At 40.9% G+C, this 22250-nt stretch overlaps 1 protein-coding gene across 1 annotated transcript in view; it reads left to right on the plus strand.

Annotated features, from left to right (window-relative positions):
* The window catches only part of COMMD1 (copper metabolism domain containing 1), a 60122-nt gene that overhangs the window by 18419 nt on the left and 19453 nt on the right, over positions 1–22250 (plus strand). The window lies entirely within an intron of this gene.

Here is a 22250-nt window from a genome sequence, read left to right on the forward strand (position 1 = left end):
CATGCCATGAGCTGATTTGGGCATTTTGATGTTAACAGTTAATGTTTAGCAAGGTTCCTTGTATTTCATAGTATTTTAATAGCAAGAGTACCTGAATTAGGAATACTTCAGTCCATACATAGGTGCACACACCTGGAATATCCATGTGCACAGGAATGATTGAGTTCAAACTGTATGGCTAAGCCAAGACCAGGATGAGCATACGTCTAAGCTGGGATCCTACAGAGACAGAATGTTGGAATTATTCTGTCAGTTCACTTTCCTTTGCAGTCAGTGGAAGCTGTTCCTCCCTGAGCCTTCCACTCATGGATCTCTGCAGTGACCAATATGATAATGGTGTATGGCTTCAGGTTTTTTCCTAACCTCAAAGAAGTGGAGTTTTCAGCTCAGGATCTCGAGATTGAAAGTTATTGTGTTCTGTTAGCAGCAAATGGAAAAAGGTTACTTTGAATAAAAAGGTTACAGGGAGCACATTATAATAAGTACATTGAGTACATTAGTGAGTAAATGGGAGAAATACCTGCATCCATTAAAAAATGCATCCTTAACTCAGAATCGCTGTTATGTTTCATAAGGGGATTATGTAGTTAGTGACTCCTGTTTTGAAACTCTTTTTTCTCCCAGTAATGGATTTTTACAGTTATATCAAGCATCAAGGTCATTTAGATTTCTTTCACCCTCTGCAGAGAGAGTCAGGGGATGTGAACATGGAGGAAGAATACACATTTCTGAGACACTATAGTGTCTCTTACTGGAGAGCCCCACAACAAAATCAAAATTAGTTATTTTACCAATGCTCCTTCATGCTGCAAAGGGATATGGTTGTGTAAAGGCATCTTTGGGTCTGCCATCAAACACAATTTTGCCTCCTTCCCTGAGGACACCAGTGAGCTGTGGCAAGCCTGACACTTGGTGTGAGTTAAACTGGTACTTACCGAAACAACCATGGAGTAAGTAGCATTGTCACCACTTGAGTCGATGTACATTTATTCTAAGGAGCTTTGGTTTCACATGGCCTTTAGCTGTGGATTAAATAAGTTCTCTGCTGTCAATCTTTGGGTTGAGGCACTGTGTGTCAGACTGTATGCTCCTGTGATGGGATGAGTTTTGGGAAACCACAGGGATTTGGGGATCTCCTGGAAAGACTGGTCACAGAGACTCTTACTGGAGGTTGAACAAGTTGTTCCTGCACACTGGATCCAGCCCATTAACTTGAAACTGTCATGTTTTATAGTATTTATAAGTGTTTTTCTTTATTGTTAGCACATCTCTTCTAAATATCAAGTTTTGTAGCACATCAAATACACATATATTGGTACCTTTCTTAAGTTTAGCAGAGAACATATTTTCTAAGTTGTCAGCCATAGATGGCATTTGATGAATAATGAAGATCTGGCTTTGAAGAGGAAAGCTGGCTGATGATTCAGGAATAAATTATTCACAACAGACTGTTTTCATTTGGACACATGATAACAGGGGAATATACAAATGCATTGATATGTAATGAATTGACATTAATATTTCATGGTTCAAAAGAAGCAAAGAAGTACTCTGTAGAAAATGTACCTTTCCAGAAGTCACTCTGATTCTTCTCAGTGTCTCTGGGTTGGATTTAGATTTCTACCCAGCAGAAGGCCAGGCTGCTTGGTGAAGCATCTGCTCCTTCTGCTTCAATAAATAACTTTGCCTCCTGCTTGCCTTCTCTGAAATTTAGTCAGTCAGCTTTTTCATAAGGGGAGGACTCTGTGTGTGAGACCTGATGTGGTTGGGAATGGGGATTTGGAAGTGACTGGTTCATAAATGCCACTACACTGAGTTTATGTGAATTTTGTCAAATTTTGTAAATGTTTTCTGACTGGAGAGAGATGTTTCTGTGTTTGAGAATCCATCACAACTTGTGTGCATTAATTCTTGCTAGCCTTGCCATTCCGGATAAGAGAAAAAAATGAACCTTTTTCCCTAGGTACTCTTAAAAACACTTCTAATGAGGAACATTTGAAAATATCATGCTCCAAACTTTGAAAAATTTGATTCAGGATCTGTAAATTGGAATTTGAACTCTTCTTCAGTAAAGATTTTACAGCAACATTAAAAGTTTCCTTTATGCTGGTGTTGTAGTCTTTATAGATCCTGGCAGATCTATATTAAGATTAAAGGCAGATGAACATGCTAGCCATCAGCTTTGAAAGCCCATTTTCTTTAACAATGTGACTAAAAATAAAATTATAAAGCAGTTGCACTTTAGCCTGCATTTGCCTTCATCTTGTGATATTTAGAGCTCATCAGTGCTGGTTCATTTTTTCCGTTTTAACAGCCCATCTTTTCTTTGGCACACAGTTTTATCCTCTTGGGGTTTTTATCTACCTTGCTGGCTTTCTCTTAAAACATCTATAGCTACCTGCCCCCTTCTTTATGTCCTTTTTTATCCTGTTCTCCCTCTCTGAGCATGTCTGTAAAGCACTTTTGGTATGAAATTTCAGCCAGACATGAATCTGCTCAGAGGGATGGGAGAGTGATCTGGAGCATCCTCCTTCTCATGCCCTTCCTGCCCCTCTACACCAGCACTGCTCCACGTGGTGGGCAGCCACTGCTGTGCAGTGTTGGCTTACCTGCACACTTCAGTCCCAGATTTATACCTGACCTTGCATTGATAGAAAATTAATGCATTAGTTTTTTTTGCACCAAGATTGCAAGATTGCACCAAGTGGCTTGGCACTAAGATTATATTTAAACTTGTGTTCTGGATGTTGTCATGTTATTTTCCTCAGGAGATGTGCCTCTCCCCTGGGGCTGTGTTGTTCTTCCTGTGGGCTGATTTGCCAATAAGTTTTCCTTTCTTTATATAAATATATATCATTATGTATTTTGCAGTTTAATATCTGAGACTGATCAGATATTACAGATTAACTGAGAATTTGTTCTTGGCTTTTTTGCTTTAACTTATTTACAGAATGGGTGTTTCCACATACATTTCTTTTCAGTGTTTAAGATACCAGTAATCCATGTAATATCACTTCTGTTGGGGCTTTGTTGGATCTTAAAGCATGTCTTATGATCAAAGAGTATATTCTGCCCTGGTTTAACATGAAGCTGGGATTCTCGTGCACGATTCTTCCCGGAAAAACCTGAGGTAATCACATCAGGATTATGGATTAAAGGGTTTTTTTTTTTCCCAAAATATTGTATCTCTCTTCACTTTCCTTTTCTAAAAGCATCTACCTGACAGAGGGGTCATAACAGTTAATGATATACAGTGAGTAAACACCACAATGTAGCAAATACCAGAAGCTACATACAGAGTAAGAAATTAGGATCATTTCTTTCAAAGTTAAGGGCAAACAGCAGCCTTTTATTCAATATACTTTCTCTGGTCTGAAATCACCAGGGATATGTATCTTCATAAAAAAGAAGTATTTTTCTCTGAGGAACAGGCAAACATTAGCAACAGCCTTTTCAGTGAAATTCTAATATTCAGTACTCATGATTATATTTTGATTGTCACTTTAAACTCTCCCCAGAGAGCTGAAATACTTTCTGATGAAATGGCTTGCTAGGTGAAGTGCACCTTTGCCAGTGCAAGAGCATACTTGATGCTGAAGAAGTAGGAACTGTCAGCTGGCAGTTTACCTACTGTCTGCTACTGGGAGGGTCCAGACCCTAGTAATTAAGAGAAAATAATAATAACAATTCAGGTAATAATTCTATTGGTTTATGTGTGGAAAGAGTTCATAAGGCATATAGACAATTGTTGTGTGCTATGTGTAGGAGATAAAATGCTACCAATATTTTGAAGGTCTGGAGCTTGACATTTCATCAAGTTTTAGTTGCAATGACTGTAAAGATTTAATTAATGTTTTGTGAAGGAGTGAAGTAGGTCTCAAAGTAAACTTCTGGGAGATTAATTTTTTCTTCTGACTTGTTAATTAGGTCCAGACAAATTTAGGCTGAAATTTCTATCGTCTGTGCTACAAACAAATTATATTTATTTTTAGCATTCACACATAAGCATGCTTTCACAATGTAATAAAAAAATCTTATACTTATCTTCTAGAAAATTCATTCCCTTGCTGGGAGTTCAGACTGAACATTGCTAAGGATGTGGTGGTGCTTTGTGCATTTTTCTAAGCCATTTTTCTCTTGGCTTTTGTCAGCTGCAGTTATCCCCAGCCATAGCTGTTGCTGCTGCAGAGAGGTCAGACCAAGAGAACATCAGGAGTAAACTCATGCCATAGGGAGGAAGGATTATGGCTGCGCCTGCTTTTGCTTCTGTGTGACTCCAGGTCAGGCTGCTTCAGAGATGTGGCTGCAAATAGCCCCAGATAATGGATCTCCAGTCTTTTTTATGTAAGGATCTGTTTGAAAAGATTGCTTTTTGTAGGATATTGGTGTGGGCAAAGCGATGCGTGGGGAGATGAAAAGCAGCTCCAGGTACCCAAACCAAAATAACGCCAGCCTGGCCTGCAAAAAGGAAGGAAAAGCAACCACCAAACCATTTTTCCTTTCCAGCCATAATCTATATTAATCTTTGTAGCTGTTAATATCATCAGAAACGATGTTCCAGTCGGAAATGGGAAAGCACAGGCATTTAGAAGCCAAATTAATCAACTTAACCCAAATGGGCTTAATATTTTTATGTGATTAAAATTATAGAATCTGCTAAGTAGAAGTCAGTTGGGAAAAAAATCACCTTTGTGGCCAAGCTGAATGTAATCATTTGGCTTTTGTTCACCTTGGAAATTTATGAGCTGGAGGGAACACTTACGTAAGGGCAGTACAGTGCAAAAGCAAATAAAAAATGGAGAGGGCAGCAGGTCACTCAGCACAGAGGAAATGAACACAGTTGACTGACTTAATTCAGTTATTTACTTAATCCTCTGCATGGTACTCTCTGTAGTGCTCTGCTTCGACAGGTCAATTTTTGTCACCTTCTTGGAGTAGGGAGGAACTTGGGGAACAAGAAGAGAATTCTGTTATTTGTAGTTCTTGGGACGTGGAAGTGTAATAAGTATGTTAAGGAGATAAGAGCATTAAATGGAGGTATTAAATAACTGTCTGACTCAAACTGTCACTTTTCCACTGGATATATCTGACAGTATTTTTTACCTCCTGTATACAAAGCAAGGATATTCTATAATCAGTTGTGCTGACAGTTTCTATGCTGGTTTATTTGTGCCCTGTATATGTGGATATGCAAGTGCACACATACCCATATATTCCCTGTCTTTACTCTGGAACTGGATTTGCTGAAGTTATTAAATAGAATATGTTAACTGAAATATAAGTATTTTTGATTGTGGCTGAGCTCAGGGTATTACAGGGAGAAATTCTGCATTAATTGAAGGTGAGCTGTATGAAGCCAGCTGTGATGATTATTTACTGCCTTTCATATACCTAAATTCAGATTCAGTCCTGGACCCTTGAAATTTTTACCTTCTCGGGTCTTGCACATTATGACAGAGGACTTGCAATCTGTTATATATGATATCAGTGTTGTCAACAAATATTTTGCAATCTAACATCAATCTGGCATTCACACACAGCAATAAAATGTGGGATAGCTTTGATGAAATGCCCTCCAGAGCATCTCTTGGAGCCTTGAGAAACAGATTGCAAGGAGGCTAGGACAGAGGCAGCTGGAGTCAACAGATGTGGCTGTTGAAAGTTGTCCCAGCAGAAGTGTTTCACCATATACCTTTTCTTGAGTTGGCTCTGCAGAGTCAGAGACCCTAAACTGCATCTCCCCCATCACAAAAGGAATTGTTCTGTTTGAGGCACGTTGGCAGAGCAGTTTCAGTGTGACTTGTGCAGCTCTTGTGTAAATAATCACAGGCTGTCCCACTGTCTGTGCAATTCCCCACCACCGTGGACTTGGGGCTGTGTGGAGAGTGTCTGCAAACGTGCAAATAAAGCACTGCATTTGCACAGCATGCCACATGCAGACTGGCACCATTTGGCTGCATGACCTTGCAGCAAAGCCACTCTGTAATTGAGGCAAAATGCAGTTGGAGACCAAAAATTGTAATCTCCACTAGCATCTTTTTAACAGAAGTCAAAAGTTTTGCTTAATTCTCAAAAACATTTTAAAAAGAGGAAATTTCTTTGCTGGAGAGCCTGTTTACAGCAAATGAAAGCCTCTTTGCATCTTAGCTTTGGTGGTGTTGTCCATTTGTGTTCTTTGGGGGAGCTGGATATCAACATTAGCAAGTAATTTGTTCTTAGGAAACTCAGGAAAAAAAGGAGTTGTTATGAACACAAGTGCCCACTGCATTGGCTGACAAAGATCTTGTTTTTACAGGCCTAGCCTGGCCAAATACATTCAAAATTGTTGTTTTGCCAGTTGGCCAGCCTTTCCCCTCTTGACACTGTGCCACATTGCTATTGAGAAGTGCTTTCGAGATCCTTTTGTCATGGTCCCTTTTGAGATCTCTGAGCATTGGCATTCGGGGTGTAAGTAAGAAGAGGTTCTTAATTTATTTTAATTAGGAAGAGCTACTGTGGGAGAAGGTATTAGAAGAATAGAAGAAAGCTGGCACATAACTGGGGAGAAACACTTGTAGAGCATTGCACTCTTTTTGCTGCTTAGTCCTTTGGATTCTCTTTATTGTATCTTAAATATATGTGTGTGTGTGTATATATTTTTATATACTTTTTATAAAAGATGGACCCCAGGTTTTTGCTGTGCAAGAATTGATGCAACAGAAGAAACACAGTCCACAGTGGGAAAGCAAAATCCCTTCAGTTCATGGCTAGTTACCAGTGTAATCTTTTCATTGAGCAGATGTTTCCATCCTAGTTTCTGCAAACTAGGGCTTTCCCTCCTCCTAGAGTTTCTACTTATCCTATTTAAAAATGAAAGAAGATAAATATTTTTTTTTTCTTTTCCTCTTATCATTCTGTTTACAAAACCTCTCACGGAGTGATTCCACAGGTAGCTGGCTGGAATCTGCTGGTGTGCAAAGCTGTCCTTGGGAGTTGGCAGCCGAGCATTAATGCTGAGGTTTTGTGAGCTCCCTGCATGGAAATGCAGTTAATCACCATGTGAAATGCTTGGAATACTAGCACCCTGTTTGGATAAAATCAAGTTCTCACTCCTGCTGCAGTTGCTCTTGCTGTTACAAACCACTAGCAGTGCTGCTTGGGACTAGGGACTTCTAGAGGCCGCCAGAGAAGTTCTGGGAGAGGCTCCTGCCCCTTCCCAAGGGACTGGATGAAGACTGTAGGAAACAAAGCCCTTTTTTTGCAGATTCACTTACCTCTGTATTAAATAGATTTGTCTGCTCCTTGGTATGCTGGCTTCATCTTGTCAAAATATGGACTGAAAAAAGGCAGTAACTGGAACTGCCACAGAAGATCACACGTGGGTTTGAGAGGGTGGTTTTGGTGTCAGGTCTTTTCCTTGCTGCTTGTCCTCAGCCTTGTGCTGCCTCAGCAGTGACATGTTCGTGGAGCTGAAAGTGGCTGAGTGAGTCCAAATGAAATTTTTTGTTCCCTCCTCACCCTTTTATTTTTTTTTTTCCCACTCCCATTATTTTTAGTGTGGATCAATTTGTTGAAGGGACAGGTTATGGGCAAAATTGAGCAAAAGAAATTGAGAGCTCTGCCTTGCCTTGGAAAAAATGCTCATTTAACCATGCACGTTGAAAGAATCCCCATTTTAAATTCTAGCTAGTGATCTCTTGAACAGAAATGAAGCAGCTCTCCTTGAATGTTGGGGATAATTTCTCTAAACTGACAGTTTTTCTTCCAAGAATGGAGGAGGAATAGAAAATGAGAGACACGGCTGTTGGATGAGTTTTGTATTGTAGAGTTCATTTGGAGAAGGGTGGAAAAGGTATCTGATATGGAAATGATCTAAAAGGATATCTGGAGGTGGGAATCTGCGCAGATTGCAAGAACAGGGGAATCTTGATACTTTAACAGTGTTGATATTCTTTGTTTCTAGAAAGTTTCTCAGCTACATGGATTTGTAACAGCAGTATTGAGAAACATGATTGAAATGCTGGTCCTATTCCTTGCCTGGTTATTTTGTCTAGTGTTAGTGGAAATGTGGTGAGCTGAGCCACAGCTTGGCTGAGTTGCCTGAAGTGATCCTGTAAGTCTGGGAACAGCAACAGAGTCCTGACTTACCCACAGCTTTAACAAATAAACTCATTTGTTGTTCAGGGCTTTTTTTTCATTCAGTGGTTAAAAGAAGTTGGTTGGTGTTGACAATTTCTTCCTCAAAATAGCTTTCTCTGTTTCCTTACATGCATCTGGTGCTTTTTTTTTTTCTTTTTGCTTGTTTTGAAAATACTTACCAAGGCAGTGGGGTGAAGCATAAGTTTCCCTTCTTTTCTCTGAAAGGAGATGGTTATATCTGTGAGGAGATCCCTGGCAAGTGCTTTTGGTTAAGACATCATTGTCCTATATACTACTTGAGGAAATGACTACTTTGAACATAATTCCTGGAGCAAATCCTCTTCATTTAGAAAGAGATTCTAACTTACAAAAGATATAAGACAATCCTTTGATTAAGAAACCTCTTGCAGCTGTAATTTTGCATAGACCTTGACACACAAGGGGTTTTTTTTCTGTCCTCCTTTCAAATTATCAGTTGCAAAACTGCACAGAGATAATCAGACATGCAAATCTTCAATATATTTTTAGTTCATTTCACTGATGTATATTCATTAAAATGTTAATATGACAAGGAAAGCATAATTTAAATTGCATATGCTTAATTTGGTTAATAAATGCTTGAAATACAGTCCCAATTTTAGAAGTAGCCATACTTGATACCAATTTTTCAGGACTTTTTTTCCCTTTTATTTGTCACAAGGAGAGTATAAAACCTCTTGTTTTATGGACAGAAATAACTTTGTTGTGCTTTTTACACTGACCTTGCACAACCAAAGGACCTCTGTGCTGGGAATCAGTGCTCCTTGTAGTCATTGTCACATTCCTAATGATTGAATGGTAATAAATTGCGTCAGTGGAGACCTAGTGAAGATTGTGGTATTGTAATTTGAGTTCCCAGACTGCATTATGTGGAGTTAGATAGGCAGATAGAAGATGAAAAGAGCAAAGTTTCCTTGTGTTCAAATATGGCCAGGCTCCACCAATGCAAATGAGGGATGTGCTTGCCCTGTATTTAATTTGCAGTGGCCTAACTAAATGAGATACAAATTACTACTGGAATTAGAATTAGACAGCTTCTGAATCTTGCTTGAACATGCAAAGCTGCTATAATATCCAGATTTTTTTTTTTTAAACCCCTGAAGTGCTATTTGAACGCTTACAGGCAATAAACTTTTCAGTCAATTGGTTCCATTTCTGTTGAATTGCCCTCAAAAGTGAAGCTGTTCTTTAAGGACTATTAAAAAATTTCATTCCATTTAACCTGTAAATATACCACAGGACTTGAGAAAATGAGTTTGATAATTGCTTTTTTTTGGAAGACTTCAGCCTGGAAGGCAACATCTTAAAAGGACTCAGCATTGAGGAGATTCTCTAAGGTATCCAGTTAGAGCCAGTTACACTGGCCTGACTTCCTTGGTCTGAAGTAATGAGGTGTGACAGATCATGAGTGCACTGCATCATGGTCAGGACCAATAACCCCTTTCAGAAAATTACATTTCTGCTCTAAGCAGTCGTTTTGAGTTATCTGCAGCTAATTGTAAACCGCCTGCTTTTACAGAAATGGAGCTCTCATGTTTCCCAGTAAACATCACCGTGATGTTTCGAGACAGCTATGAAGTGCAACTGTCTGGGAGGAGGCTCAAATCTGATCAAATTTAATTAGACTGGAACCTGTTCCTGCCTACAAATATCTTGATTATTCAAAGAGAATAAACATGCCACTTGACAGAATTGGCTTTTGTGATAGCTACTGCTGTGAGAATGTGAAAAAGAGGTGTTGATTCACATACTCCTTCTCACTGAAGATTGAGTTGAACAATGAATGAGCCCTGTCTGCATCCTGCTGGTCACCCAGAGCTCACCAGAGAGGACATGGAGAAACCCAGGCTGCTTGAGGGAATGATAAATCTGTCTGCCTTGGACTATTCCCTCAAAGAATATGGACTCCAAAGGAGAGCAAGCTTTACTAGGTCAACTCTAGGAGCCTGAGGTTTGGTGAGATAGATTCCACCCTCTGTCGGAACTGCCTAGTGATTAATGTAGCTTGACAACTCCTCTCAAATGGTGCTATGGATAAAACCTCATCAGCTTGTTCAGCTAAGGGCAGTGGAGGCAAACTGCTTCAGCCTTCATTTTTTAGGAGGCAAAAGCAGAAAATAAATGCAGCACCTCTCATTACGCTGTGGGAAGTGTAGTTTAGTGAATGTCATTAAACTGTCAGCCAAAGAAGTGCAGGCTGCTGGGTGAGAGACCTGTATTTGCATTAAATCAAAACTCTTGGGCTAAAAATTAATGCTAGTTACAAATGAAATTATAAAGAAAACCTGTTTAAATGTGAGTTTCTTTATTAAAGTCATATGGAACAAGCACTGAGTTTACTGAGCAGAAGTACTTACAGCTTTAAGCACACCAAATGCTTTGCAAGACAATTAACAGCATGGATAATTGTCCAAGTTCCTGTGATCCAGGAGCACTGAGATATGTCATGGTCTGGATATGAGGTGTGACTGAGCCACTCTGTTTCCCAACACTTCCCTCTGCAAGCACACCAGGTCAAGCTGGGTGGATGCTAAGGGAGAAGAAAGACAATACCTGCAGCTGAGAGCGGGGCTTTGAAAGATGATGGACAAATGGATCGGTTTCAAGGGTTTGAAGCTGCTCTCTGGGGAAAGAGGCAGTGAAGAAAAGAAGAGGCTTGTTTTTCCAGGCACGGAGCTTGGAGATTGTGAAAAACGAGGTTCACGTATTTTTTATAGAATTTAAAAGTTTAATAAAAAGACAATTAGGAGATAAAAATAAAGTACACAGACATGGCTGGGTGTCTCTGCATTCAGCCAAGAGAGCACACCTTACTAACAAAGGATTGTCCCTTAAAAACAGAACCCTACTACATGTTCATAAATTCTCATACATGATTCAAACATTCTCTTTAAGTTTTGGATGTTTCTTTATTTAGTTTTTGACTCGCCCCTTTCTCAATAAATCCATCTTCTTGGCTCCACAGAGTTTCATATTCCCTGATAACAGAAATGCAATAAATTCCTCCCTCAGAGCTCTGGTCACTGCTGTCTTCATCTGGATGAGAAAATCTAAGAATGGGGGTCTCCAACCATCTCCTCTAGTCCCTGGGTTATACAAACAAAAGTAGTCCCCGCTCCAATACCATGCCATAGCTCAACACATATGTATATTATACTACCATTTCTAAGCTTCATCAACCACAGAAATAGAAGGAACCACACTAATACAACATATACAACATCTAACCCTATACATATAATATTCATTCCAATATTTGTGAAAAGCCAGCAATATAATGTGTATCTATAACAGAGATCAAAAGGACTTGCTCACTTCTAAAGGGGACTGTTCTCCAGAACTGCTGGAGGAGAACTCAGTTTGAGGGACTTGGGTGTTAGATGATGCTGTCACATCGCACTTGCCTTTGACTTGTGTGAGAGATGTTGGCTTACTGTGATCCTCATGCAGAAGCTACCTGGTAAGAAAACTGTGTTCAGCAAATCTTTGTATTTGAACCTAAACCATTGACTTTTGCTCTGAGCAAGCAGTACTTTCTTTCAAAGAGCATTGGATGTTGCTGTTCTCTGGTGTTGCTTTTTTGGAAGAGGATTTTTGGAAGGGGCTGTGCGAGGTGGGATGCTGTGCTCCAAGCTCAGTCCTTCCTTCCGCCCCTTTTGGTGTGTTTGCATGACACCGTGTCAAGCTCTCCATGAGCTCTTCTGGCTCCCAGGAAAGATTTCAGCTCCTGCCTTTCCCTCGGGGCAGCACACACAGCTCCTGGCCGAGGGCTGAGCACGGCCAGTGCTTTTATGTGTGAGCAGAGAGTATGAGACTTACTGCCAGCCAGGAATTTACACGTGACTTCAAATTGTTGTGCTCCGGGTCAGCATGGTTCATCGTGTCCCATCCTAGGAAGCAGCAGCAATGTCCAACAGCCCTCTCAGAGGCCAGGGCTTTCTCCTGAAGACAGGGAGTTGTCACCAGGCCTCTCCCTTTGCTGCCTCAGCGCCTTCCCCATTTGGCAGCATTCCCTGCCTGAGCGCGGCTCCTCCGCGCCCTCCTTTCTTCTGTGCCCTTTGCTTGGCTCTGGTTGTGTGTTTGTTTTCTCTCCCACACGGACTCTGTTTCATTCACTGCCCGGAATAATAAGATGTTTGTTGAAAGGGTGCTGCTAAGTAATTTGTCTTCTTCATTCATTCTCTCTTTGTTTAATGTTTGTTTTCGCTGTGCTTTGAATACAAAATTATTAATTTTATTTAGTTTATTTCAATAGTATTTATTATTGTGGAGGCTCCTACACAACCCCTCTTACTGCTGTAAAAATCTCATAAATGAATACTTATAATTGGTTATATATCAGGTATTTTAATTCCCATTTGAAGGATACAATCTGAAGGTGGAGAACATAAACACAAGGATTTCCATTAATTCTGGTGGTTGGTGTGAAAAGCCGTCAGCCCAAGTTCCCAGAGTGCAGAGCCTTTGTGGTATTGCCAGGGTACGTCTCTGGCAGTGCAGCCACAGCACTGATGGACATCAGTCCTGCAAACCAGTCCCAGGCGCCTCTGACTAAGCCTGGAAAAAACATGGAACACACACAGAGTTATCACCTGGACAAATGTTGGCTAAGGCCTCCTGTATGCACACAAGAACATTTACCTGTGGGCAAAGAAGTTTATTTAATGTCTCCATGCATTATAATGGCAGAACACTCATGATATCTATAAGTCATTGGAGAAAATATTGGTGAGGATTTTTTTTTCAGCCAGAGAAAATCTGAAATGGAGATATATTGGAGCAGATTGTTAATATCCTCCCCATCCAAAATCTAGGAAATGGCTTTTAGTGCTTCTCTTTCCTTTCTCTGTTGATAGAACCTACATCAAATGCTGCCTTTTATCCGAAATGGTTTCCCCAGAGACTTCTGCTCCATGCCACTTCCAGGTATTATTCAGCCTCTGTCCTTCTCTGAACATCTTGCTTTTTCCAAATTTTCGAGTGTGAAGCAATATCATTTTGCACCTAATAAAATGTAGTAATTTAGTTATATTGCATGCCCTCTAATCAGTAAGGTCAGTCACTCTCAGGCTTTGCTAAAGGAGTAATCAGTCGTGCAGTGGGCTTGGAGTCCAGCGGGTCCTGAGCTGCAGGTCAGTCACCCCTGGGCAGTAGCACTGCCTGCCTCGCTGTGTGTGAGGCCCCACTTCTCTCCTCTCTTTCTCTGCTGGTTCTGCTTTCATTTCTTCTGCCTCTCCTCTTTTCCCTCCTCTCTTTCTCTGCTGGTTCTGCTTTCATTTCTTCTGCCTCTCCTCTTTTCCCTCCTCTCTTTCTCTGCTGGTTCTGCTTTCATTTCTTCTGCCTCTCTTCTTTTCCCTTCTGCCCCTCAGGCTACTGTTCTGTCTCTTTCCTCCATCCTTTTGTTCCCTTGGCTTCCTCCTCACTCCCAAACTTGGTTCCTTGTTTTGTGTCAGCAGAGCTCCTGGGGTTTTTCTCCTTTACTGGAGTTGTGCAGCACAGCAGAGAACCACAAAGTGTCCCAGGTTAAAGCTGCCCATAAGCACATGAAGGTACAGAGGTTGTTTTGGGGAAGGTTCAGGTTTGCAGGGTGTCTCCCTGTCCTGTTACATTATCCCTCTGAGCCCCAATGCTGTGTTATGGAAACACTGTGTGGTTTGTGCTCTGCAGCATAGCTGATTTTTCTGGGAAGCTGTAAATAGATTATATTCTTATGGCTGTGTGTGGTTTGGTGTTTGGGTTTTTTTTAAAGCAGTGTATGAAATCTTCACTTGAAATTTTGCATGAAACTCCTTGTCTAAAATTCTGTGGATTTAGTGAACAGAGCTTTAATAACAAGGATGGAATACAGAAGAATTACGTGGCACCTTCATCGTCAAATATATTTGAAGTAATGAGCTTTATGTGGTACATTTGTGTAGCTAAGCTGTAAAATTTTGTTCATAGTGATGATTATGCTAAGAACCAGCTTTGCTAGCTGAGGTGCACGTGAACACAAACAAGGCTTATTCTCTGGAGACTTGATTAGAATTGGGCAGAGGGCAGCTTGAGAGTAAGCAGCTTATTTGCATTTCAAGTGAGCTGTAGTTGAGATGAAGACATGCACACCACTGTCAGTTAGAATTGTCCCTCAATCTGGAGCAATGGAACCTCACGCTGGTGACAGGACACGTGGCTTGGGGTGCATGAGGACGCTGCTCCTTCCTTCTGATGGTTTTCCCCTTTGGAGCAGTGAATCACGTGGCAATCCCAGCTTCAAACAGGATGCTGTCAAGGGTTTTAATGGATTTACAGAGAGAATCGATTGTGCACGCGCTGGGTGTAGTCTTCAGATGCCTCATTGAACATCAGCAAACCAAAGGGTCATTATCCTTTCCCCTCTCTTCCCCTTTACCTCATCTGTCATCTGTAGCCTGCACTAATCTCCCTCTTTCACCCTTTATTGTGAGTTGGCCTTACTTGAAAATAGATTTTGAGAACCGAATATGAACAAATGGGTCTGTTGCACATGGAAATAAGTATTTTTTTCTTTTCCTCTCCTCAGTGGTAAACATGCTTCACAGTATGAGCATTGTTAATGCAAATGCCAGCATCCTTTGACACTCAATGGTATTTTTGATGAAGGCAAGGGCTGGGTCACCAAAGTGGATGGAACATGACTTTTTGTGCTGAAAACGAGAACATGGAGATCTCTTACACTTGAAATTATGAAGATGTGTTTTGTCCATGATTTCACGCTCCTCTGTACAAGCAAACCTTTTTCTCTCAGGCTTGTGTTTAGTCTTTAGACTTGGCTGGTACTAATTAGAGACAAATCAGGTGAAAAACAATGAGTCAGATGTTGAGGAAAAGATGTGGGCTTTTTTCTATTGAAGCAAAGTGCTTTACATGTATAGTCTGTCTTTCTGGTTAAAGCAGGAGGAGATTTTCATGTCCTGCCAGGGGATTTTTGAGTATGAAAGTAATAGCATAAGAATCTAAACAACAAAAAAATAAAAGTTTTACAATCATGGGAATGTTACACCACTAAAGAAGTTGCCATCATGGCACTGTAAGTTCTGTGCTGTGCTCATGGGCTGAAAAACTCACCCTTTGCAAAGCTAATGGCACATCTTCATGCCCTGATAATTTCTCAGTGTATTTGGTTTCATGTGCAGCCTTCCATTTGCACAAACAGCTGGCTAAAACAAGCTATTCTGGGTTTTTCTGCTCTTTACTTTGTCTCCTCTTCCTTCTTATCTCTGAAATTTTCCCATTTGAGTCACTGCAATGTGTTAGATACTCGTGTGGCTCACCCCCTCACAAACATACATGCCCATGGACTTTTTTTGGAAACTTGTGTTCAAACTCACAAGGCTGCACCCCTGCCAGCTTGGTGTGTGTGGGTGTGCCAGGAGCAAATTATCAATTACTGACAACGAGAGAAATCTCCAGGGTGGAGGAGGCCCTGGAGATACCCAGAGAGTGTTTCTTCTGAGGTTCCTGCAAGGATAAAAATCTGGTCATTTCAATGGGTTACAGAGCAGGGGGTGACATCAGGCTGGCAACCTGTCACCAGTGGGGTTTCACTTAGGCCCAGGGCTCTTCAGGATCTCCATAAACACCTTGGACACAGGCCTGAAAGGGGATACTAAGGAAGTTTGTTGATGGAACTAAATTGGGAGGAGCTGTTGACTTATTTCTGAGGTATTTTCTGGAATTTTTAGAAGGAATTTTATCAAAGAAAAGGTGATTAAGCATTGGAATGGACTGCACAGGGAGGTGGTAGAGTCACCATCCCTGGAGATGTTTCAGGAAAGACTGGAGGTGGCACTCAGTGCCATGGGCTGACTGACACTGTGTTTGGTCATGGGTTGGACTCAATGATCCCAGAGGTCTTTCCCAACCTAATCCATTCTGTGATTCTGTGGTTTAATCCCATATGTTATGCTTATGAAAGATGGGCCCAATCTAACCTTACAAAGATGCTTTTTTGTACTGTATTTGTGTATCTTCAAAGATTTTGCTTCTCCTTTAGCATTTAATTTCTAATAATTTCTATATTAAGCAAAAGTTTTAAGGGGGAGGAAGAGAGCACATGCTACTTTTAAAGCTCTGAATTGCTTATTAGTGTAAGCTGCATCAGCCTGGAGTTGATTCATCCTCCAGGGACTCAACACAATCATCATCATCATCATCACATCTTTTTTTGTGCACTGCCTCCCCTTTCTTTTTCCACCCAAGGAAATCAGAATCTAAAAGGGAGCCTTGGAGCTTGTTTGAAAAACCTCCAGATTTCTGGCTTGCTGTCACTGTCATCATTGAACAGCATTGCAGTCAGGTACCATGGTGATCTTACTGCCTGCATGTACTTGTCAAATCATTTTTGTAGGGTTTTTTTTATTGCTTTGATTCCAAGATGCTGAAACAAGAGGTGTATCTAATCCCCACTACAATGTCAATGCTACTTATCTGAGAAGGAACTAATTTTTAATGATTTGCTTAGTGCTTTTCAGAACCTTACTCCTTTGTACAGCTGTAGCTGCATGAGAGCAGCTTCTGACATGGGAATCTACCTGTGTAAAAGTGCTGATCACTGAAATACAAATGGAGTTCTGCTTCTGGACATGGGTTTCAAATGAACACTGGTAAGGAACTCTCTGAAAGCAGAAATACAAAACAGTATTCTCCTAACTTCCCTGGCCTTTAACTTGTTCAGGAAGCAATTCTTAACAGTCTTGTTCTGGGTTTGAAATTATTTTCTATAATGTGGAAAATGCATTACACACAGACCTCAGGGCCATGGCCACAGGTGGAAGAGCAGAACCAACTCAGAATTCTTTAGACATCCCTTGTGGTACCAGAGATATATAATTTCCCTTCCCTTTGATTCCAGAACATGGCAAAGCCTCCTGTGATTACAGAACCATATTGGAGTCCCAGGTACAACAGTATCCTCCTCCTTGGGGGTGTGAGAATGGTTAGTACCATGATCCAGCTGATACTATCCTGTGAGGGATGGTACTGGCAAGGGTTTGTGCTGTCTCTAACCCAGTGAGGTTGAAATTCCTAGTTCTCCCTAACCTGGAGCATACCTTGTTTTCAGCAATCAAAAAACCTTTCTTTTGAGGGACTGTGAAGTTTGAGAAAGCCATCAAACAAGTTAATGACAACTTAAACCTATAAGCATACCATAATTGTTTCTTTTTTTCTCCTAATTCATTGCTCACATAAGGATCAAGTAGCCAAAAGCACCAGAAACTAACTTAATGGGAAACTGGGGCAGGGTCTGGAAATACATCTTTGAGTGGGAGAGTTTTCTTCTGGGAGAACTTTTACAAATATAAACATAGAAATGCAGAAAATCTGATTCTGTTATGTCTAAGTAACTTGTTGTATTGGCTTAACAAAGGCTAATTTTCAGCATCTAAACTAAAAGGGGACTTCTACTGATTTTTTGAGAGGGTTATTTGTTATTAATCTCAGGATCTGAGATTCAAAATAGATGTTGCTGGGGTTTTTTTTTATCCTACTTCAAAAAGAGGGCCACAGGCTCTTCCTAGGGCTGATCCCTGCAACACCTACCTGAGGTCAAGCTTCCTGGACAAATCCCTGGCTTTGTGTTCATTCAACTAAAGTTCTGTCTCTAAGGCTGGCCTTGTTTTTTGTAAAAGAGTCCAGAGAGCAAGATAAGACTTGAGGTGATGAATTACTGTTGTACTAATGGCTTGTATTTCACTGAGGATGTAGCTGAAATGGAGAAGTATCGCTGCCTCAAAGAGGTGTTGTTACTGCAGGAATTCCGAAAATATTGTAGGGCTTTATTTACTTCCATGTGGACTTGAATTCCAGCTTTTCTGTGATGCTCATCTTCCCTAGCGTAGCCTCCGTACACTGGGCTGCCTGTTTTCCTGCTACACAGGGGCTTGGGATGATGTCAGAAAATGTGAATTACGGTGAAAGGAGTGGAATTACTCAGGGTTTAGTTTGTTCCCCCTCCCACCAGCAGCTGAAGGAAAGGATTTGTTTCCAAGTTCAGTGCCAGAACATCAGTGACATTTCTGACAGATGCTGTTCACCTGAGACATGTCAGTACTTCATTCTTTTTCAGCTTGGCTGGACCCACGGAGTCTCCATCTGCAAGCAGGGTGGTTTTTCCCCTCTGTACTATGCATCCTGATACATGCCTTTGGGCTATTTCTTCAAGTTTGTCGGTAGTGGGAACAGTTCCCTGGAGCTTGTCTCCAAGGTGCCAGAGGTGTCCTTGGAAGAGATCTTTTCCCTAAGGGGGTACAAAATTTATGTGACCTGATGGGTAGTCAGAATAAAAGTAGCGAAGAAAACAACAACAAAACACAAAATTCCAGTGGCTGCCTCCAAGAAGTACAAGGTGACATCTGGGAAGATTTACTCCCCGCCTAATATTTGGCAGTCAGAATTGCTTCTGAACGGTGTGTGTTGAGTCTTGTCTCCTCTGTAGCTTCCTTGTGTGGTCAGTGGAGGGAGAGGCTTCTCCAGGGAGTGGCTCGGGTCTGTTCAAAGGGCAGATTCAGCCTGACAAAGACTGCCTTAAGCACTGCAGCTAACGGAGCTTGGGGTGAATACTCCTCAGTGTGGTTTATTGCACAAATATTTGTAAAAGCCTGTTGGTTGCTCAGCCAGCACCTCCAAAAGCCACCTTCCAACTTCAACTTATGCAGCAAAGAGAAGTTTGTTTGTGGTACCGATGCATGTGTTTGCTGTCCATTCTCGGTGAAGACCACTGCTCATCATCTTTTCCTGTCCTGCCTCTTGATCCCTCCAAAACCACACACACCTTGAGTGTTGTCTTGAGTGGCAGCATTCTCCTGCTTCTTTTGGGAGGTCACACTATTTAATCTTATTCGTTGCCAGTGGTAAGAAGGGGTGAAAAGAAAGGGTTTGCTGTGGAAGGGATTTTTAGTGAGGTATTTGTTTCCTGTTAACTCGGTGACATTGTAATAGCTGTGCCTGTAACATTATCCTAAAGTAAAAGCTGAGAGTTTGCTGATTGTTCCCCTCCAGAGCTGGAGTGGTGTCCTGTTCCCTCCTGTGTCTTTTACACTTTGACTTCTCAGTTTTTTAAAACAAGAAGGAAATTCAAGGTGAGTGCAATTTTTTTTGAGGGCGGCACATTTATGAAAGTTGTTACACAAATAATGGGAAAATTCTTTTATATCGATAAAAAGAGGGAATTTGTTCCTCTAATGCTCTAAATTAAGCAAAATCTTCAACCATCAACTGATCATCTATTGCCCACAGAAATATTTCTGTGTGGCTCTGAGTAGTTTTCTAGACTTGCAACCAAAGATGTGAACATTTCTGCAAAAACAGTTAAACCTCTTTCATTCTGCTTTCATTTCTTGTTTTTTTGCCTGAGACTGTTTTGCATTCATTAGCCTTTATCAAGTATCTTTATATCTTAAAAATATGGAATAATTTAAATTTAATATCATGTCAATATTTTTGCAGTGAATACCCATTACAGTATGAAAGATTTATCAAAGGGTTAATAAAATTACTTGGACATTCTATCCTACAAAACTGTAGGAAACTGTTATGTATCCAGTTGCTGACTGTGTGATGTTTGGAGCAGGAGGGACGGGATTTGACAGCATGGCTGTGAAGACAGACAGAATTAAATCCAGGTTGTTTTATCTTTTCATTGGAAGATGTCGGTGTGTTCTAAAAACCAACCATTTATTTGACATTGAAGCATCACCTACAATGGCAACGTGAATTCCTTTCCATCTGAGCAGGAAGCAGCCAGCACTATCTATGTTTTTTTCACCAGAGATAAATCCACAGGAACGCCTGCTGGCCTCTGTCTTGAACTTCTAGCTTAACTTAGCCTGCTTTCCCTGTTTATCCTGTGCACTCCTTGGGTGAGGGAGCTTCATGCCAGGAAGCAGCCCTGCTGATACTCAGAATTCAGAAACTGTCCGAAAAAAATGTACCAGGAAATACATAGGTCAAAAAGAGGAAAATTTTAGTCAAGTTTTTATTGATAACCTTTTTAATATTCCTTTACGAGAATATATTTTGTACTTGTAAACCAGCAAAAGAGTTGTGTGCCTTTGCTTCTTAGGAAATTTGTAAATACTTGTCTTTGAAATTACATGTAATTCATGGATAAAGGAAAACCTCTGTATTTCATTGTGTGGCTTTCTGTGGAAGGAGCTGTCTGGCCAAATCCTTCATTATGGCTGATACCAATTTAAAAAGACTTCCCAAATCCTCACATTTTGATGTTATCAGCTGTCTGTGTTATCATAATGTTTCATGTATTGACATGGACAAAAGAAAAAAAAAGGGGCAGAAGATGGTGTTGAAGTGCTGGGCTGTAGCTGATGGGTGCAGCCTGGAGAGGATGAGCAAAGTGTTTGGTTTTGGAACAGGAGAAACAGGAGAGATCAGCCCACAGCAGCTGGATTTTAAAGTTAGTTTTGTTTCTGTTCTTCTCAGCATGCAGAAAACTTTGTTTCTGTAACGTTTTTGGAGAAAGGTTACATTCTTTCAGGACAAGTTCATTGTATTTGACCTGGAAAGAAAAAAAAAAAAAAGAAAATAAAGTCTTTTATGCTTATCTCTAAAGCGTATTTGAAATGAAAATGAAAGAAAAACAGTAAACAGTGATGGAGACAGGGCTATTTCTATCATGATATTCTGCCTTCTGTCCCCTGTGCACACAACGGGACAGAATTCATCGTAGCATTTGTGCCTGCATGAGGCGAGTTCCACACCAGGCTTAAATCATTCATGAATTATCTCTGCAAAGTGATGTTTTGCAGGGATGAGTGCAGGGAGGAGAAGTCCTTTTGCCTTGTGCTGTGGCAGCTGGGGGTCAGAGGAGTCTCTCCTCATTCTAGCAGGGAAGGTGTTTCCCTACGAAATTCAGCTTATTTCATGTTGGCTTGCTCAGTTCCTGGTGAAACGAGTAGTGGGGGAGACACCTCACAAAGAGGAAGCAGCACAACATTTCCTTTATTATCAGTGTTTCAATTTAGCACCTTTAGGCTTTTCTCCATGAAAAACATGGCTAAAGCTTAGCTTGCCTTACGCTTTATTTCTTCAGATGGCTGTTTGGCGTGTTCATGTGGGAAGGATCAAGTCTTCTGTTGTTTTCTGGGCACTGAATCACAGTCCTTGTTGGCAGTGCCTGATTGTAAAGTCACATCTCCCAAGAAAAGCGTTCTTGTCTGGTGAAGTGCTGGGTGCCAAGTCTTGGCAAGTGTGCCCAGCTGGTCAGCTCTTGGATTGTCACAGCTTTGCTGCTGGGCTGGGCTGGGATCCGATGGAGGACATTAACTATCAATATGCTGATGCCTGACTGTTTACAAATGGGTCCTTGAAAAGGTTTTGGGGCAGGATATGTTTTCCCAGGGACAGGGCTTGTTTTCCCAAGACATTGCCTGCCATCCTTTGGCACCAGAGCTCTGGCAGCTGTCATGGTAGCCACCTGTGACACATCCCTGTGTCAGAATACCCTGTGGTTCCTCAGCCACAGTATATCCAGATCATCTTTAAAAGAAAGCTCTAGAGGGACTCTTTGTGACCTGAAGCCATGCTCAGAGTATGAACCCAGCCCTAGGCATGTTCACTGCTGAGGGTGGAAGGTTTACATCAGCGGCTGCTCAAATAAACATAATTGGTTTGGACTTTGTTTTTTGGACAATACACATCAGTTGTGTGGCGAGGGTTTTATTGGCAATAATGTTTGCTTTTCCCTCATAAAGTTACTTATGCACCAACAGTCCTTTGATTTAAGAGACCAGTTTATTGGGCAGACAGATGCTGCTATCAAGTTACCTCTGTGAGATGTCCATCACCCATCCCTGAGCTTCTAAGCTTCATTTTCTAAGAGGGGATTTTAATGAATTTGTGTTTTATTTCAAATTTAAGTGCCTATTTCTAGGAATACTGTTTGTTATTTTTGTGCTAAACCTCATAAAATACAAAAACAATTATTACCGTTCTTCAGGAAATCTGAAATTCACTGCGTATATAGAAAAATACTCTGGTATTTTGTTCTTAGTGGATGACTAAGCTTTGCTTCAGAAATAATTGGTAATTCTTCAAATAATACTTGTTCTTGGAAG

The sequence above is a fragment of the Poecile atricapillus genome, chromosome 3, assembly GCF_030490865.1.
Source record: "Poecile atricapillus isolate bPoeAtr1 chromosome 3, bPoeAtr1.hap1, whole genome shotgun sequence".
NCBI classification, from domain to species: domain Eukaryota; kingdom Metazoa; phylum Chordata; class Aves; order Passeriformes; family Paridae; genus Poecile; species Poecile atricapillus.